Raw genomic sequence first — 19668 nt, 5'->3', positions numbered from 1 at the left:
CAGAAGAAGGTACTGTGATATTATAATAATGAACATAATACTAGCATGGATTTTGCATAGATATAACACAGGCTCTTATTTTTCTTTTTTATTCAAAATTTACATTATCTCCTCTTTTATTATGCATGCGCTCACTCTCCAAGGCTAAGTAAGAAGATAGGACAGGAAGCCCAACTACTGTACATCTTGGATTTATGTGCATATGCAACTTCATATTCTTTTAAACCCGGTAATCTTATGTCTCATTGAATGGGCTTTCTATGGCTGAATGGACTTTCTTTAAATGCATGAAGACAGACAGGCACTCAGCTGTTCTGACTGAAGTCAACAGGAGTTACCAGTGGATTTAATTTGAAGTCGGATTAGGACTTCTGTGAAAAGCTTATATATAGAGAACCATGTACTGTAAAAATGTAATCCTTTAGGGAAAAAAAGTCATTTATAAAAGCCTTCCTGTGAAGGAAAAAAAAGCACACTATAGACTTAGGTAATCATTTAACAAGCTCGACAGCTGAAAGTAAATAATTCTTGGACAAAGTTTCTAGGATGAAAGGTTTGACCTGCGCTTGAATCTAAAAGAAGCAAACTGATTGACCTTACGGTACCGGGGTTTTATTTCAGGAGCTGCCTTCCCCCCTGCACACCCCCCCCATCACCCAAGCTTTCTTCTGAACTGCATGAATATTTCATGACTAACTGTGCATACCATGGCAGACAAAGAGCTAATAGATTAGTAATTTGACCTGCTATTTGTTTGAGGTGCCCCAAACACGCAAGAAGGGAGACTCTGATTTTTCTTTAGAACAATCATGAAACAATATGGTTGATTCTAGAAACTTTACTTTAGCTGAGATAATTGGAGTGAGTGGAAGAGGAAAATGGTAAGAATTCACATCTGGGAATGAAAGGAAATCAGTGCACGATACAGTCAGGCATGATAGAACACTCTATCTTAATCACTTCAGTAAAACACTGAACTTCACTGCATTACCTAGAAATCTTGTTTATACTGCTTCAGCTTAACTTTAGCAAAGGATTAAAAAGACCCAAACCAAACAAAAAACCCACACCATAAACACTGAAAGAATGAGTTATGTCACATTTATACTTTAGAACTGTAAAAGAGCTCTTCTCCATTTTTCTTTTTCAGATTATGAATATCAGTTAAGAGAGATGGAGAAATCTCTTAAATGACATTCAAGACTCACCTGTAAAGTACTTCTGGGAAATCATATCTAGAGACCAAATTATGATTGAGGGATCTTGCTCTTGAAAAGCAAGAAGATTTTAGACAAAGCAAAGTGTATTGGATAACCAGCTAAACATAAAATGGAAACTTCATTATTCCCTTTTTCATCTGTCCTCTGAACAACAAACACTAAAAGAGACAAGTACTAGATTTACAAGGAAGGCAAGCATTTAACTATAAAGCCATTTTTATGCATTAAAAATGTACACTAATTCATACAAGTAGAGTCTGAAGTAGAAAACAGCATTTAACTGAGCCAAAAAACAAAAAAAAATCCAGACCCAAACTGTATCACTCCACTGTGTAGCAACATCCAAATAAAGACATTCTTTCACAAGTTCAGATTATTAGGAATTGCCAAAAAAGTGGCTAGAAAATGCTGCACCACAACATTTAGAGACACACGTATGCACCAGCACAGATGCCAGGTTGATCAGGCAACTTCTAGCCCTAGGTGCCTATTTTCTGCTCAAAATGACAGGCTCTGAGGTTATGATAGCTGCACTTCAGCCTGTTAGTTTCTTGACTACTGCATGCTCTGATTGTTAGTTGTAACATTTCATTTGAGTTAGGGATGTCAAGCACTCACATTCAAAATATATGCAACTGTGGAAAAAGTGCACATAAAGAACAAAGTTCTGAATTTGGTGAACCTAATCCACTCCTACTTTCAGGAAATTTATACCATTAATTTCCTAGACATTGTTGAGGAAGGGAAAAAAAAAAAAAAAAAAAAAAAAAAAAAAAAAAAAAAAAAAAAACCACTATTTGCCACCTTCAAGTAATCTTTCCGCAAAAACATTGACCAATCCATGCTCTGCAAGCCAGATGGAAGACTCCTTTTCCCCTATCACTGCTGTCCATTTTGAGCTTCTTTTGCAAAGGGACATTTGCACATTTACTAAATACACTTTAGTAGCCTGTGCAATGAAAGCTTTTCATTATCATCCAGTGTAACAGAAGTAACCTCTGAAGTCTTTAATCTTAAACTGGAAGCGTGGCTTCACAGATACAGCTACAGAGGAGGTGAACAGGTTAAGAGCAGGAATTAAATCTACCCTAAAAAGGAAACTGCATTACTAGACTTTGCTCTCAAGCACCTCTATTAGTCTGCAAGAAAGCAGCTGAAGGTAGTCAGAAGTAGTCATGGTAAATAACAATTCTGACACAGTTTGGTTGGTATTTAATTTGTAGCTAAACAAAGAAAATAAGGCAGCTAAAGCTCAAAAGATCTAGGTATCTCAAACCACTCTGGTTATTACAGGAAAACATTGAGGTCAAGCAGTGCAGAAGGAAGCACAAAGTCCTGAAACTTTGTTCAAATGTCTATGGGAAAGAAATGGTAAAAATTTGAGAGAGGAGATGTCAGGGTGGGGATTGTGTTGACTCTATGTGGGAATTAATGAATTTGTTTTCTGTGTCTTGCTTTACTTACTTCCTGAAGATTGTTGAATCACTTCATCTCTTCTTTTGTTCTGTAAAACTGGTATTATACCCTCTCTGGCTCATTTTAAAGGCACAGCAGAATGAAAGCTGGAAGGAAGGAAGGAAGCCAAGGAAAGAAAGAAGTCAGAGTGACCAACTCAGCAGATATGTAAGACAGGGGAAGGTAAAGCTATTTATTCCTGTGCAAGACTAATGTGATCCTGTGGCTGGCTGGAGCACAAGCAGGAAGCTCACAGGCACTAACATGCTGGATGCCTCACAAAACCTATCTGAAATTACCATGCTGCTATGATTCATTAACATCTCCAAACAACATACAAAATTGCTAGGCAAAGTAATAACAAAAATCAACATTAAAAAAAAAAAAAATTCAAACTGTCACAAAACCAGTCTACTACATCTCAGATAAGAAGGGGGGATTTTCCTCTCTTGGCATTAGAGCCTTTATTCAAAATAATCCTCATGCAAACTGTCTCCCTGGAGAGAGCAAAATGACAGTATTGTGGGTCATCTTTAAAAAAACCTAATGTCTGGAGCAAAAACAGACTAGCCACCCTTTTCCATGGCTTATGCCAGAAGCATGATACTTCAGCAGCCCTTGGTGCTCAGTGTGCTCTTGGTGGCTACCATAAATCAAGCCGCAGTTCACCTTTCCCCAGTGTCATTTCACCTTTGACAATCAATCCTTTCCTTCTTGCAAAATCTATTGGCTTCCACAGTTTCTATAAGGAAATGTCTGAGTAAACAACAAGTTCCTTCTTAGCCCCAAGGTTTGTCTTGAGCCCCTCTTTTGAGATGTAATATCTGGCACTTCATCCCTCAAGTGATTTACCAATGTCTCCCATACCTGCTGAATGGCTATGGTCTTGACTATAGGTATACATCAGTAAGTAGACTCATTTTAACTGTTTAAAAAATACTGAAACCTGTGTATATCCAAGCTTTCAGTGCTCCTCAAAAAAAAAAAAAACAAAAAAAAAAACCCACACCAGATCAGCTATTCAAATTTAGAGTTCATCACTTCACTAAGCAATTCCCACTAAAATCTAGGACAGCAATGGGTTAGTGCTACAGCAAGTCACAAGAAAATTTCTACATTTTCTCAACAGATTTAAGCTGGAACTCAAATCTCCAAAGACAAGAGAATGATTTCATTGTATAAATGAATCTATATCAGATTATAGAAGTGGTAGCCATAATAGTAACACCATGATAAATAGTAATTAATCCAAATATTTTCACAGTCCCCTTCAGATGTTAGCCTTCAAGCATTGTATAGATGAGGGTAATAACCCCATCCTTTGCAGGGAAGAAAACTGACATTCTGCAGTGTAACAGCATTTGTTCAAAAAGGAGCAGTTGTGGATCTCAGACATTTCCCTGTTACTCCCTAACTTTCTTATTTTCTCTAATGGATCATAATACACACTCTACAATTTGGAAGTTTGATGGTGCTTTTGGCTTTAGTGGCTTCAAAGGCTTCAAAAAATCTGTCACGTACCAAAGAGGTATTTAGTATCTCAGACCTCAGGACTAGCTGAAATCTAACTCCTGCTGATGAGAGGGCTTCATAGAGGTGTGTGGTAAGTCAGCCACATATTAAAGTGGCTCTTTGGTCTGCTCTTTGGTTCTTAGCTGTCGAGTAGTAAATAAAAATTAATGCATAATGGCACAATACCTTCCTTGGGCATGCTTCCAATTGCTGCTCCAAAGAGCCTGGAAAACTGCTAAGAGCAGCTCAAGTGAAGAGAGTGAGAGGAGTACTCCAGCAGAGTGACCCAGCCATGTTCTTGCCTTTGATCACTCTCACTTCCATTGTCCTGAAAATATGATTGCATCAACTTGCCTTTTATCTTCTTCTATTTAATCTGCACTAATGTGTCTGCAACACAGCTGAAGCAAAATCATAGTCCACCTATGGATTCTAGATCACCTTGAAATACCACACTAGCATTGATTTCCAAAAACAGATCTTGATAATAGAGGCAGGAAGCAACAAACAGACACAGGAGATATTTTCCAAGCAACTAACAAATTCTGTAACTCAGTTTCAGTGCAGAGATTTACCAGAAGGCTGAAGGCCTCCTCCAGTCTACATCCCTTATCTCCTACTTGTCCTATATCCAAGCAGTAGTATTACTCATGTTATTAACACTGGATTTAATTTACTTTCTGGTAAGAGAGAGCAATCTATAGCAGCACAACAGAGGAACACGAGGAAGGAACAGCGCAGGGGCTAAAAAGAAAAACTGAAACATTTAACATGGTCGTAACACAAAAACCAGCAACTCTTCTCTCAGAGTGTCTGTAATTCAGGAAGCACCCTTTATTTCCACGGGGAGAGAAGGGGAAGGGGTGATGAGGACATACATCAGTGCAAATAAATAAGTCCATGTCATTTGTATCAATCTGGAGGAAGGCAGAGCTGCAGTTTGACTCGAACACGCAAATTAAGTTTTACATAGTTGAGATTTTTCTTGGGGTTGTGAAGCATTGTCAAAAATAACCCACCCAGCCTTGCTCCAGAGCTCAAGAACTCTACAGACAGGTTTTGTACTCTGGCAAAGGCAAAACTATCCAATAGGCTGAGTTGCACAGGAAGATAAAGATAAGATAGATAAAAACCCCACTGTTTCTTAAATCTTGATCTCTCAGTATAAGTGCATAACAACATGTGCAAGCTTGTATCTACACACAGTAACAAAGAAATCTCTGGTAAAATATTTCACTACATACACTTCTCTTCCTCTGAGAAGAGAGCCTGTGGCAGACATGAACTGGACCATTTAATTAACTGCAGAATGATCAGACACAGCAATAATGAACATACAGTAAGTCTAAACAACAGGAGAGAAAACTTCAGCAAGTTGGTATATTCTATAGTACTCAGAACAGCATTATTTTACACAAATAGCAATGTTCAAGGTTTTAAACAGCTGATGTCCACTTTACTAGTATTTGGAGACATAGCATTTTCCTAAGATTCAAAATCCATATTTTCCACATTCATTCCCAGAGTTGTCATCTGAAAATATCAGTCTTTCAAGCAGCACAATCATGAAATGTTTTTTTGGGTTGGAAGGGAACTTGAAGATCATCGAGTTCCAACCCCACTTGCCATGTACAAGGACACCTTCTACCTGATCAGGTTGCTTAAAACCCCATTCACCCTAGCTTTGAACACTTGCAGGGTTGGGGCAACCACCACTTCTCTGGGCAAACAGTTCCCGTGCCTCACCACCCTCACAGCAAAGAATTTATTCCTGATACCTACTCCAATGCCTACCTCTAAACCTACCCTCTTTCAGTTTAAAGCCATTTTCCCTTGTCCTGTCACTACATTCTCTTCTAAAAGGTCCTCTCCAGCTTTCTTGTAGGCCCCTTTGGGTACTGGAAGATGCTCTAAGCTGTCCCCAGAGCCTTCTCTTCTCCAGGCAGAACAACCCCAACTCTCTCAGCCTGTCTTCATAGCAGAGGGACTCCAGTCCTCTGATCATTTTCCTAACTTTCCTCTGGACTTGCCCCAGTAGGTCCATGTCCTTCATATGCTGGGGTCCCCAGAGTTGCCCACAGTACTCCAGGTGGAGTCTCACAAGAGCAGAACAGAGCAAGAGGATCACCTCCCTTGACCTGTTGCTCATGCAGCGCAGGACATAATTGGCTTTTGGGGCTACAAGCACACACTGCAGCTCATGTTGAGCTTCTCATCAACTGACACACCCAAATATTTCTCCCTAAGGCTATCCTTATTATTCCAGTCTACCCCCAGCCTATGTTTGTGCTTGGGATTGCTCCAACTCAGGTTCAGGACTTTACACTTGGCCTTGTTGAATTTCATGAGGTTCACACAGCCCCACCTCTCAAGCCTGTCAAAGTCTCTCTGGATGGCATCCCTTCTCTCCAGTGTGTCAACTGCACCACACAGCTTGGAGTCATCAGCAGACCTGGCTGAGGGTGCAGTCAAATCCACTATCTGTGTCACTAATGGAGATGTTAAATCGCAATACCAACCCCCAATGAACACCAGTCATCACTGACTCCATTTGACCATCGAGCCATTGGCCACAATTCACTGAGCACAACCATCCAGCCAATTTTTTGTCCAGAGTGATGCCTCTGCAGTTTAGAGATGAGGATGTCTTGCAGGACAGTGTCAAATGTTTTGCACAAGTTCAGATTAATTATATCAGTCTCATCTCTCTTATCTAATGATGCTGTTACCCCACTGTAGAAGGCCACCAAATTTGGCAGGCATGTCTTGCCCTTAGTGAAACCATGTCACACCTGTCACCAATCACCCCCTAATTTTCCATGTGCCTTAGCACAGAGCGTGAGAGATGAGAATCTGCTCCATGATCTTACTGGGCACTGAGGAAAGGCTGTCTATCCTGTAGTCCCCACTGTCTTCCTTTCTTTCTCCCTTTTAAAAAAATGAAGGTTATGTGTCCCTATTTCCATTACTTTTTTTAATATATAACAAAAGCAGAAAAGGACAAGACTGAAATTTTATTTCCTGCACATTTACTGTATCATAACATTCATGATGTAGAAATGCAGCCTTAGCATTCAGTAGAGGCACTTAGTGTCAAGGAAAGATTACAGAGACCTGTCTGAGCACGTATCATACCCTTGTTCCTTCTAACAAGTCACAGCATCTTTATGACCCCCTTTCAGAAGGGTATCCTCAATCTCCTTTGGTAATTCCCTACCCTACATTCAAAATGTCCATTTCCCCTGAGGACAGCCAGAGGCTGAGTTTGGAGAACATAATGAAATCATTATGGTAAGCGTAGTACCTACACTTGCGTCAGAAATTCACATCTTTTTAAATGCATACAGTGTCAGTTAAAACTCCTTTACCTGAAAGGTGTAGATGAAATATGTACTGATGCTCAAGAACAAAGCACCTCATTAGCTCTCTGAGCACAGTGCACTGCAGCTTGTCATTATCCAATGCATTCCTTGCAAGCCACTGGGTGGGGAATATGACAATCCCTGAGGCTGCATTGCAGAGAAATATTATCGACATTCAAGCAGTACCACAAACAGAATAACACCCAAAACTATTTGTCATTGTATCTCCTTTAGTATGAAAGATGGAGGGCAAATGGAACAAACAACAAAAACAAAAACAGCAACAACACAAACAAACAAAAAACCCAACCCACTGGTGAAGCATGGAAATATTACCTTTGAGTTAATTTAAATTATTCATAAAAGCCATTTATGAGACACCACTCTGCCTCATCTAGGATATATCCTAGAGGATATATCCTAGGATGTCATGCATCAACATGTTGCAATGTGAATTTCTTGGTGTCAATAGGGAGTAAAAAAACATAAAGAGAAAAGGTTAATTGTTAATCCAGTTTCCAAAACATTTTAATATTGTTTCAACTGTAACGGTTCTAAAAATGGTTACATTTTTCCTTCTGTGCAAGAGGGATTTCTGAAACAAGACCCACAGACTTTTTGTATGTAGATGTAAAGCAATAATGATAACTACAGCACCAAACAGGACAATCCCTCACGTTGCAGTGGTAACAAGAGTTCTTGCAGATGAGCTGAGAGTGGATTAGGATGGGGTCCCTTCCATGGGAGAGAGCTCTCTATGAACTCCTCTTATGCGAGTCCCTGTTCCATGTGGTGCAGGCCTTCAAGAACAGCCTGCTCCAGTGCTGATCCCCCACAAGGTCACAAATCCTACCAAGAAACCAGCTCCAGCATGGGCTCCTCTCTCCATGGGTCTGCAGGTCCCTGTGAGGAGCCTGCTCCAGCATGGGTTTTTCCACATGTTCACTGCCCTTTTTGGGCATCCACCTGCTCTGGCATGGGGCTCTTCCATGGGCTGCAGGTGGATCTCTGCATCTCTGTGGATCTCCATGGGCTGCAGGGGCACAGCTGCTTCACCACAGAGCGCACCACAGGCTGCAGGGGAATCTCATCTCTGGCGTCTGGAGCACCTCCTGCCCCTCCTTCTCCACTGACCCTGGTGTGTCCTCTGTTCCTCTCACATATTCTCACTCTGCCCTTCTCTGGCCTCAATTACATCTGTGCAATAACTTTTTTTTCCTTCTTAAAAATGTTATCACAGAGGCATTACTATTAATTCTGACTGCTGTGGCCATGGCCAGCCACAGGTCCATTCTGGAGCCAGCTGGCATTAGCTCTGTCAGACATGGGGGAAGCTTTTAGCAGCTTCTCACAGAACCCACCCCTGTATTCCCCAGCTATCAAAACCTGGCCACACAAACCAAATACAATTGTAAACTACCATTCTTTCAAATTCTTCTATTTATCAGTCCAGTCTCATTCTTGTCTATTTATTCTGCCACTTTCTGCTGTGCTCCAGAGGCTTCTGTATACAATCAAGTCAAGAACATGTTTTACTTTGGTTTAATAATAATTTCCTGAGTAGCTTTAAACAAAACTAATTACACACACAGAGACGTATACAAGAAGAAACCACTGCTAACTCCTTTTTTTTCTTTTCTTTTCTTTTTTTTTCTTTTTTTAAGGACTCTTCTGTTACTAAATGTAAATAAAATTGCAAAAGAAACTCAAGTATGACAAGGTAGAGAAATTGTGCCTCTCTGGCACAGAGAACACCCACCTTTGACATAAATCTTCTGTTCACAGAGGAGTATTTTTCCCTCATGAAATGTATTTGTGAAATCCTCAGGCATCCTAAAGTTCTGGAAGTTAAGGGAAAAGAACAAGCTAGAGTGAAATAACTGATCCAGATATTCATAAATGTGTTATGTGGAAAGTCAAGCAGACACAAATAACAACTACGTCCTGCTTCATGAGAGCCTTGCCCACATACTGAGCCCCCAAGCTGGCAAGGAGGACCTGCAGCCCAGCATGGCAAGTACACATGGCTGAAGCTGAGCTACCTTAGGGCTGGATGGTACTGGCATTACAGACTGACAGGCAAGCTTGTCAGGAGGCAATTCCTTCTCCCAAAGCTCCAACCATTCCCAACACAAAAGAAAAAGGATGGTTACAGAACAATTTTTTTCCAATAGCCATAAAAGTTCTTCCCTCTTTCTGCTTTTTTGGCTAACAGGTCGATCTCTCTCCTGAGCATTGTAAATCACTTGCTCATTGCTGGTTGAAGTTCATACCATTTCCATAGTTATCTGTGACCTCAAGATTTCTCCCTTTGCTCTTTCATGACACTAAGGGCACAGGAAGAGGATTTCATAACATTGAGCCAGAAAAACAGAAACTGAAGCTAAACATAAAATCAAACTGTGATCTCCCTTCCCCTACCCATCTTTTGCCTTTTCATTCTTTAATTAGTAAGGACAGACAAAATAGACCTTTTCCTTGTTTTAGTTTGCTTATGTGTTTGTTTCTGACAGAAGAATTTGTCCTTCCTGCAGGAGAATCAACTCCACTCTTCTATAAATAAAATCCATTTGTGTAGATGGAAGTTCTTTTGAGAAGTTTCAGCACAACTAATTTTAAAAATATAAGACTAGGAAAGCCAGAAGCAAAACTTATATTATGGTCTCACAAAAGTATTGAGGAGCAAAGACATTTATTTGGGTATGTTTTCCAATAAATATTTAGGAAATGTGAAGCTACTAGTTATTTTACCTGAAGTGCATTAGTTGACCAGCATAGGGTTAAACCTATCAGAAATCTAGCAAAGCAGAGTAGAGATAAATTTCCTGAATTGCACAGTAGGACATTTAACCAAACATTGTTCTTTCTTAAGTAAATGCTCACATACAAAATGTATCACCCATTGCTGTGCTATATAAGTAGGTTTCAACACTGAACAGCCTGGTGATTTACAGATGCCTGAGTTAGAGAAGAGAAAAGAGGTGCCTGGGTTAGAGAAGAGAAAAGCCCAGACAGCTCTTGTCAGTTTGGCAGAAGACCTGAGAAGACAGAGAACCTACTAAGGATGAATTGAACATACTGGCAGCTCTTTCATACCATATCTGAATAGGATAATTCACAATTGCAGTTTACAAGTCCAAACAAGTTCTTGAATTTCATAGGAATGTTTAGTATCTTGCCATTCAAACTGTGTAGTCCTGATTTGAAAATTGGACTTTGCATTTCACAGGGGGGAAAAAAAGCGTTATTAATTTCCAATAGCAACGGTGTACACAAAAAAAAATGTATATACATATGTCTGTCTCTTTCTGCTTTGTATGAACGACCTGATGTGTGAAACGCGACTACCTCACACTGCTAAAAAACAGCACAAACTAGACAATGGCAATCGTACATTAAGGAAAGTGAAAAAAAAAAAAAAAAAAATCAGTGTCAGAAACACAAAATAGGCATTCACAGTGAAACAAAAAGAAAATGAATGTCCCTCAGTCTGTGAACTGATGATAGGTTTGCCACGATTGGTTTCTTTCCCTGGGAGATTATGTCTCTCAGGAGGTAACATCCACTTAAGGGACAATGAACCACTATTTATATAAATGTCCATCACTGAAACTCTCTAAACAATTGCAAATATTGACCAGCATGCAGCAGATTAATTTGGCCTCACTATCACTGGCATATATTGTGGATAGCTATTGCAGAGTAGCAGATCTCTTACATTCATCCTTGACACATCCCTATTGAATGTGGAATTTCCATCAACAACAAAAGAAGCATTTAATAGTAACTTTGTTTCCCTAACAGAGATACATGCCTTCCTAATAATATAAACACAAAAGACAAGGAAGATGTTTTTCTAACGAAAACTAATATATTTTTGTTATTATACTAGGCACTACCTATGTAAATAACACAATCCCATGATAACAAAAGTTCCTCTCCACAAGGAATATCTCCAAGAGGTTCCAAAATACAATGCCTTGTTCTACTATAACCTTTTAAATGTGGCCTGTAATGCCCAGAAGCATTTTCCTCAGTTGCAAGAGCTACTTCAGTGTGGGGTTTGTTTTTATTGATACAACAATTCCTTAAATTCCACTGCAAAGCAGCTACGATAGTCTCAGATTTAACTTGAGAAGCTATCTGATGTCAATTCTTGAAGCAGGGCAAGACAGCACTGAGTTCGGAGCATCCTGCTGCCTCCAATGTAAAGATCACAAACTCTGCAATCTCCTCACCTTCACAGCTCTCCTTTTGAGAACAAATATTTTTACGAGTCACTGCAAGGCATGCATTGTCATAAGACAAGCAGGACAGCAGTATGTGGAAGAGAACACAGCAAAATAACTAATAGCCAATTTTCAGAAACATCAAGGAGGTACTGCTTCTTTTCCATACAGTTTTGCATGCTCTATACCTGAAAACCAGACCACAAGAGGAACTCAGAAAACAAAAGCAGGCAATGATTCTCTTGCTCCCTCTTAGCCACACCCTTTTTGGATCTAGTAGATCTAGCATTATACTCTTAATTGGCATCATATTGACATTCCCATCTGAGATTTGAAGAAAAAGAGAAAATGTGTGTTCGTGTCTGTCTGTCCGTGTATGTGTGCACTAGTGTAAAACAGGAAGATGTAGCAGAAGGAAACTGATAATCAAAATTTTTCTTCCATAATGTATTTTAGTTTCTTATCAAGACCTTATTTTGAACACATTTCAGAGATGTAAATCCCTGCTTTATTCTACTTTGCTGCACCCTTTTAAGTGCTCCAGCAGGAGAGGAGGAAAATTGTTGTTAAGCAGAATAATTAGGGACTTACACTATAATTGTTAAGAGCACAAAAGCACAAAAGCAATACTAAGACAAGCTGTCTGAAGCTTTCTTGGCTGCAGGAAGTGGCGTTACCAAGGTAATCACTTTCAAACTGTCCAGCAAGACTGCCGAGGAACTTTGTACTGAGAGGGATGTGTTGGCCAGAGCGTACTTCCTGTAAAAGAGAACACAGGCATTCACTGATAATTTGTAGGACTTCCATGTTTTGTCTTACATATGTGTTTCTAGCTTGCTGAAAGTTGAAAAGCTGAGCTCATTGTGAGCATTTAAGATCTTCCCTATCACATCCTGAATCCTGCAGTTGATTTGAAAATCAGATGGGGTAAAAGGAAGCAATTTGACAGTCACTGAGATGCTAATCAAATTAAATACAAAAAGGTTGGGTATGGCTTATATATACATTTTCAGATATTAAAGTGCAAGGATCCACACTTCTCCCACATTGCAGATAAATATATTTGCAGTACTTGTGCCTTCCTTCACAGGCCCCTTGTAGCACCTCCTTTGGTGCCAGTACTGTTGTGTTTGCTGCAGGAATGCAGCCCTTCACTCAGCTGTGATGTGAAATGGATTTGAGCCTGACAGCTACTGCACTTAACTTGAGATTCGCATAGAGGCTGTGCTTTTAATTCTGGAGATCCACAGTGAAGCATCTGCTCCTCACCAAGATAGCAGCTGTTACACTAATCTGAGGCCTCTGTGCAAATTGCTGCATGAACCAGTAGAGCTAACTCCTGTCCTACACTATCTAGGTGTTAGATTATCCTGCTACAGAAAGTAGGCAAAACCACACACATGGAAGGAGGTGACATGAAAGGAAGGGTGACAGCAACAAGAAAAGGGCAGATGTAGATTTTCAATCAGGGACAAAAGAAAAGAGGCCCGGTTTTGTTGCAGTGGTCCTGTGTTTTTCACATGGTGGCATGGCACAACCCCTGTCTGCTGGAGGACAGGCATCTGAACACAGCAAGGGGGACACAGACAGCGCCTAGAAGTTATTCAGCTGCTCCAGCATCCTGATCATTCACCTTCCCTGGAAGGAGCAGGAAGGGTTTTCAGCATACCGTCTTAAAGTGCCTCCTCTCTTTGCTGTGTTTTCCAGTTTTACATAACTATCACAGTCATCCCAAGGCACAAAAACAAATAAAAACCCAGAGAGAAAAGATGCAGTCTCATTTTAGACAATATTTAGATTTATCCATTTCATGTGAGTCAAGTCATGCCACAAAATTGTCTAGGAGCCACTTAAAAGTTCTTCAGTTCATTAACAAAAGTTTCAGAGATCCTATTTGCACCGGGCCTGTGGATAGAGTTTTACACAAAGGTGGAAGGACCTCCAACATTTCTCTTTCCTAATGGCCTGTATTCAAAGCTAGAAGTAACTCCCTATGCACACAATTTTAATTATTTCTATGCTCAAGCTGCACAGGACACTGGTCAGAGTATGTCTGCTCTCATGCTTATGTATCCTAGCCTTAAGTAAGCAATCATTTACCTCAGCACTAGAAAGTATCTAGTAAATAGCTCCTCAGAATTTTCTCATTATAACCAAATGTTAGCCCACCATGAAAGGAAGGAAGCATACTTTTGAGCAAGAAAGCCTTTGTTAAAGACAAAAGCTGCCACAACGTCTCTCTTCACAAATTTATACAGCTGTGAACTTAGCATCTCCAATAATCTTAGCTGCCACTATATCAAGGGATACTAAGGCACTTCCAGCATTTTTCCCCATGAATTCTTTAGAAGTTTACATTAAAAAAAAATTAAAATCATTAAAATATGATCAAGCAGTAAAGACTTTAAAAAACCACTTAAATATCTTCACTTCCCACTTCCAAAATTCTTTGTGGTTTTGGGGGGTTAAGGGTGGTGGGCTTTTTGTAGGAATGAGTATTGACTACAGTTCTTTTTCATATTAAAGGGTCTAACTCTTTCTTCAAGCACAGCAGAAACAAGACAGCCTGTAAACTGTAAGCAGTCTTCATTCCTTATTGACATCTTCCTTGAAAAATGGTAACCTTTAACCTTGGAACATTATTCCTCAGGGGGCTGATTAAATGAAAAGTCTGTTTTGGTCAATGGCAATTATAGCTGCAGACCTCATGGTAACCTTTAGTGTGTATATTCTGCCTTGCACACAATGCCAATTAAATGGTTGACTGTCGTTCCTTAGGTTCATCTAAAATGGAATTATCTTAAAAGATAAATTACTGTCGATGAAATTTATAATATGTCTCTTCAAACAACAGTTCCAACGAAGATTTTTTTCTTCCAAGTCAAAAAGGGATAAAAGAAGGAAAACAATCTAAAACTTGATTTGTAAAATACCTTTAAAATAAAGGAAAAGCAGGTTTATGACATAGAGTGATCTAGGGGGTTATCCTTCCTTTCATTAAGGGATTGTTTGGATTACGGTATTGGGTGGGGTGGTTCTGTTGTGGATTTAGTTTGGGGGTTTTTAACTTCCTGCTATATATATCTTCTTCTGTGTATCTCTTCTCCTGTGTATCTCTTCTCCTGCTGCTCATGTTAAGCTAAATCTCTCTGAGATGCAGAAAATAACTGATCTTTCAAATACACAGGATAAACAGTGTATCAAGCCATTTAATGCCCCTCTATCTTGTCATTAGTGTTGCTAAGTATATTAACAACATTTTAGCAAAAACTTGCATATTTGTGCCAGAGACAAATTGAAGAACTTGTTTATGCAAAGATGTTGCTAAAGAGTGACCCAGGGCATCACCTCAAAAGCCCCAGTTAACTGACCTCTGCCTCTGCATGTAGGAAAGCCTAGAAAGTTTGCATCTGCTTGGCTCTTCCCTATGAGCTTTACATCAGTGAAGTAGTGGAGGTTGGTAACATATTTCTTCCAGCCATTTCTAATAGAATTTTTCCCAGCTGTTTCTAAAAGGAAATCAAAGAGAAGACCACAGTATTTTTAACAGCTTCACTTTAAACTAATTTGAACATCAATTTCAAATTTCTCATTTAAAGTATTTGTTCTTTACTGTTTAATAACATCATTCTTTAAAGACAAAGCAGATTTTAAATAGTTTGTGGTTAATTTGGTTAGGCGCTGCTCAACTGTTAGAGAGACTTTAGAACCATTACATTTCTACTCTGTTCCCCACTATGCACAAAGTGATATAGTCTCTTACAAAATTACAAACTTGTAAATTGAAACAGGAGTCAGGACAATGCGAACAACATTGCAGTACACAGCCCCTTTATCAGTATCTCATCACAAATATCAAACATATTTGCCAGTCTCATTGATTTTCTGTAGCTTTCAGTTAAACATTTTCTTCTGGACTAATTAAAACAAACAAAAAACACCTTTCCACATCCCTGTCCGGTAATGTCCTTTGCTTAGTTGTTTTTCTGTTACTGTTTCAAATTAAGATAATTACACAGCATGACTTTTGTCAGCCTAGAGCAGCTTCAATCCAGAATACCTTTATTCATTTTTTTTACCTTCAGTCAATATTATAATTTTATGATTAAAGAATTTTAAAGCCTATTAAGTAGCACAATATCACACAATTTAATTAAATTTATGATGACAATCAAAACCAGTGTGAAACATCAAAAATATTTTAAAAGCAAATACAATCTATTAGCCAAATCAGACTAACAGGTATTTGACCATACAATGCCATCAGCCAAATGCAAATATGATTATAAGCATGAAGAAATCTTTCCTATTTTTGAAAAAAGCACCTAATTGTTTTAATTTTGAGGTTTCTATAGTTTCTTCTTAACCTTTGTCCTCACCCAAAACCATCTTCAATGCTGCAGCACTTTTATTTATCATATACACTGAACACAGTACTATCAAGTAAATCTCTAAAACTTCCTAAAGTGCAGAGATTGCAATACGCTCTCTACACTGCATGTCTTTTGTTCATTTGTTTGAAGGAAAGACCAGACACCAACTCATGGTGGATGTGTAGAGTAGTTCATCATCATATAACACTTTAACCCTATTACAACCCATCAATTTCTATAGATTTCATCTCTCTGCTAGAAGATTCTACTAACAGATTCTTTTCTTTGCTACATGCTCGCTTGACCGGGAAATTAATGGGCAAACATAGGCAACTAGAGCACTTTTAAAGACAAGACTTCTGTTTTCCATGATATGGCAATTTCCAAACACTTGCCAAGCTTGACTATGAAAGATGCAGTCGTAATTATAGAAGTGCTCTAAGTATCAAAGATACTTTCCACTGCAAAACTATTTGAGTCGCATCATTAACCACTATAACATACTGGCGTCAGTGTTCTGCAGAGTTTGATGCTTTTCAATTTTACAATGCTTTGTAGTTTGAAATACATCACTGCATGGCACATTCATGACAACAAAGCACTTCTCACCCAGGTTATGTCAATCACCAGTATGTTTAGTCCTGATCACACATATATATGTGATTAATCATGCCCTTCAACTTCCAACATAAGACAAATTATCATTAAATTAACTGCATTTATATTTCACATAATACTTAATCTTATGTATATTTCAGTAGAAATACCATGAATAAATATACAAGTCAGAAGAATCTCTTGTTTATAACCACACTAGTTCTAAAGGTATTCAAGGGAACGATTTCCCATGCATTCACACAGATATTCCCAAGGTCTCCGTACTAATATCCTAACACTGCTGAGCACACCTGATATAAATAATTTCCCAGATAACAACACCACTGGTATGACCACAGCAATAAAGATCACCGTAAGCCATGTTATCACTATGAAGTCCCAGCCGAGAGCAGACTAATAAGCACTATCCCCAGAGCAGGGGCTGGGATGGGGGCAGGAGTCCCACAGCCACTGCAGTGACCACCACGTTCACTCCTCTTCAACACAACTCTGTCGAGCACAGGACAGATTCCCTGATTCAAGCTACTCAACAGGAACTACAACATGCACTGTGCTGACTAAGAATCTGATACTGTAGCACAAATACAGGAACATCACAGAGTGAAGACACGTGTTGGGGTAGTCAGTGAGCCCTTGGACCACAGCTGGAACAACTGAGTAGCCATCACTTTGGAAGTCCTCACAGATTTTGGTTCCCTCTTAAATTCTTCAAAGTTTATATATTTATTAGGAGGTTACCCTTTCATTCTCTTCCTTAAAATTATCTTATGACCACCAATAGACTTTTCTATAAAATAGAAAATTTTTATTAAAATGAATAAACAATAAGAAAGTGCTTTGGTGCCACAAAAAGTGGCTAAAAGCAAAAGTTACAGTAGCATAACTAAAATGGAAAGTCTATCTCCTCAAAAATAGGCTGGCCAAAATTTTTATTTCTTCATTCAAGTAAAAATATAGCATACATTAAGAAATAGAAAAATAGAAGAATCCACTAAAACCATTTGAAGAAAATATACTCTCTCAAAAAGCAAAACAAAACAAAAAAACAAGTGTTAATGGCAATGTTTACTGCATTTTTTTCTCCATCTTTCCTTTGGCAATATCTCTATAAAGAGTTGGAGAAAATTTGGAAATATTTCATATCATATCATGTCTATATAAATATTTTCTTTTATGAAAAGTGAAATGCACAAGCATCAACTGGCTGAAATTGCTGCAACAACAACAGTGATTACTCCTCTTCAATAAAACCAGAGCAGGAGCCCCAGAGGTTCTTTAGAGGCTCTCCCATCATGTGGGACCACATGACCATAAGATTCCCAAACTGAAAAATCTGGAAGCTTTCTAAGTGCACATTAGTTGACAAGGGACAAAACATCACATCTTGGTTACTACTGAAATAACAGGAGCTACCAGAAATGTGATGCCTGGTTTCCTATAGACTGTCCTAGATTTTTTAACACACTTATCTCCAAGCCTTCTGACCAGCCAGACAATCGACATATGGGTCATAACATTTCCACAGCTCCATGTGTGCCGGCTGTCTGGCCGGTGCAGGATGTGCGCGCTCAGTGAGCAGCTGGCTGACGCCCAGCAGAGGCAACTGGGAGCCAGGATGTAGCTGCCTTTTCTCAGTGAGGAGCACTGATCAGGCTGTTCTCTTTTAATCAGCTACTGATTTTTGTGAAATTTCTAGGAATCTAAATATATTGGAGGCATCTCATTCCCTTGTTAAATTTTGCAGCCAACAGGTTCAAGAGTTATGGTGAACTAAAAGAGAGAGAAACACACAGTTCCTGGTAGCCAATGCACTGCAAACATACATGTTTCTTTGCCATTGCAAACCTGGCAGCAAACATACTATCGAGGTTCCCCACATATCTCTAGCTAATTTTAACTTCTTTTTTCCTTTTGTATATGATTTGCTTCCATTACTCTCCCATTAATGCTATCTTATCCTTACTAAATTGCTCGAGTGCATGCTCCCCTGGGGAACCCAGTTACCACATGTTTTGGGGGAAAAGTTGTCAAGATTTCAAGATCAGCATGACACAGGACAGCCTCAAGACAGTCTGCCAGTACTGGAAGCTTCTTTCTAGCCCTCATCCATCAAGGTGCAGTTTACATATACTTTTAGAAGTAAACACCTTAAAATTTAAAGCCATCAGATAAGCCTGTAAAAAACAATCTCAGATTCATGCCTACGACACAGCAGGTGTTTCCATAACATAATTTTTTTAAAATATTTCCAGCAACGCAGCCAAGCTTACATTTCCAGGATTGTATAAGTAAGGGTTATTCTCTAGAGCTAATAAGAAGCAGAATGAGGACTGACATAGAAAAAATTATTTTCTTATTCAAATGTATAATGTAACTGAATGCAACTGCTAGACTGTCTCTAACAATCTCAACAACAGCAATAAAACCAAAAGCGCAATTTTTTAAGAAATCCATATATATGTGAGATGTTGTAGCAGTGGCTGATTTGCACGATATTGTCTATAGAAATACTATGACCAAGCCACTTTAAAAAGATTGCAGAATGTCTATATGATTATTTTTAAATTACTAGGTCCAAACTGTCTTCAGAACAGATACTACTCCCATACCCCCACTGTATAAATGACCCAATTCTGTCACCTCAGAGGAGGAAGAGAGTATTCCTAGCCATTCCTTCTGTAAAGCCTGGAGTGGAGTTAGGACAGCTCCACAAAAACATCAGCTCAGTGCTTGGTTACCAGCAAAAACACATACAGTTATTAAGAACAGAACAGTGAACAAAAGAAAACAATATTATGCTGCTGAATAAAAACATGATTTTCCAGACCTTGAGTACAGTCCAGACTAGTCCCATTATTTCATCAAGTGAAAGGTTCAAAGAAGACAAACAAGGAAGAAC

At 39.0% G+C, this 19668-nt stretch overlaps 1 long non-coding RNA gene across 1 annotated transcript in view; it reads right to left on the bottom strand.

Annotated features, from left to right (window-relative positions):
* LOC120754921 (uncharacterized) overlaps positions 1-19668 on the bottom strand; it is a 66389-nt gene that overhangs the window by 22445 nt on the left and 24276 nt on the right. Inside the window, exons 3-4 of the long non-coding RNA XR_005701605.2 lie at positions 12370-12537; positions 9309-9390 (exon numbers count right to left, since the gene is read on the bottom strand). This is a non-coding gene — a long non-coding RNA (uncharacterized LOC120754921). The remainder of the gene's footprint in view (positions 1-9308; positions 9391-12369; positions 12538-19668) is intronic.

Source organism: Hirundo rustica, chromosome 7 (genome assembly GCF_015227805.2).
Source record: "Hirundo rustica isolate bHirRus1 chromosome 7, bHirRus1.pri.v3, whole genome shotgun sequence".
Taxonomy (NCBI): domain Eukaryota; kingdom Metazoa; phylum Chordata; class Aves; order Passeriformes; family Hirundinidae; genus Hirundo; species Hirundo rustica.
Note: the sequence above shows the minus strand (reverse complement) of the source record. Positions and strands in the feature narration are given on the sequence as shown.